We start from the raw sequence: 509 nt of genomic DNA, 5'->3' as shown, positions 1-509 counted from the left end.
TCTTGCGGCTGTTCTTTAAGGTACAGCGTGTAGATACTCCAATGTTCGTTTTCTTGGAGTCAGATATAGAGGTCAATATTTCTTTTATGTTCTTATTCCGTCGAAAGGCTACAATGGGCGGCTGAGGAAATATTTGTTTGAAACTGGGATACTTTTTCGCCACATGTTGGTAACTTTCATGCAACACTTTTGAAATGCCAGCGAAACGTCGGTGCCAGTTAAACACTAAAGGAATTCTGTAATCTGTTGTATTTTGTTTGCTAAGATTAGGCGTGTACGTTTGACTATCTTTGCTAATCTTAGCTATTTCACTTGCTATTTCCTTTACACGTGATTCACTGTAGCCTCGTTTGACATAATGGCATACAAAAGCATTTGCATGTTTCCAGTAATCACCTATGTAAAAGTGTTGCATGAAAGTTACCAACATGTGGCGAAAAAGTATCCCAGTTTCAAACAGATATTTCCTCAGCCGCCCATTGTAGCCTTTCGACGGAATAAGAACATAA

The sequence above is a fragment of the Octopus bimaculoides genome, chromosome 29 (genome assembly GCF_001194135.2).
Source record: "Octopus bimaculoides isolate UCB-OBI-ISO-001 chromosome 29, ASM119413v2, whole genome shotgun sequence".
In the NCBI taxonomy this organism is placed as follows: domain Eukaryota; kingdom Metazoa; phylum Mollusca; class Cephalopoda; order Octopoda; family Octopodidae; genus Octopus; species Octopus bimaculoides.
This window is presented reverse-complemented; position numbering follows the sequence as displayed.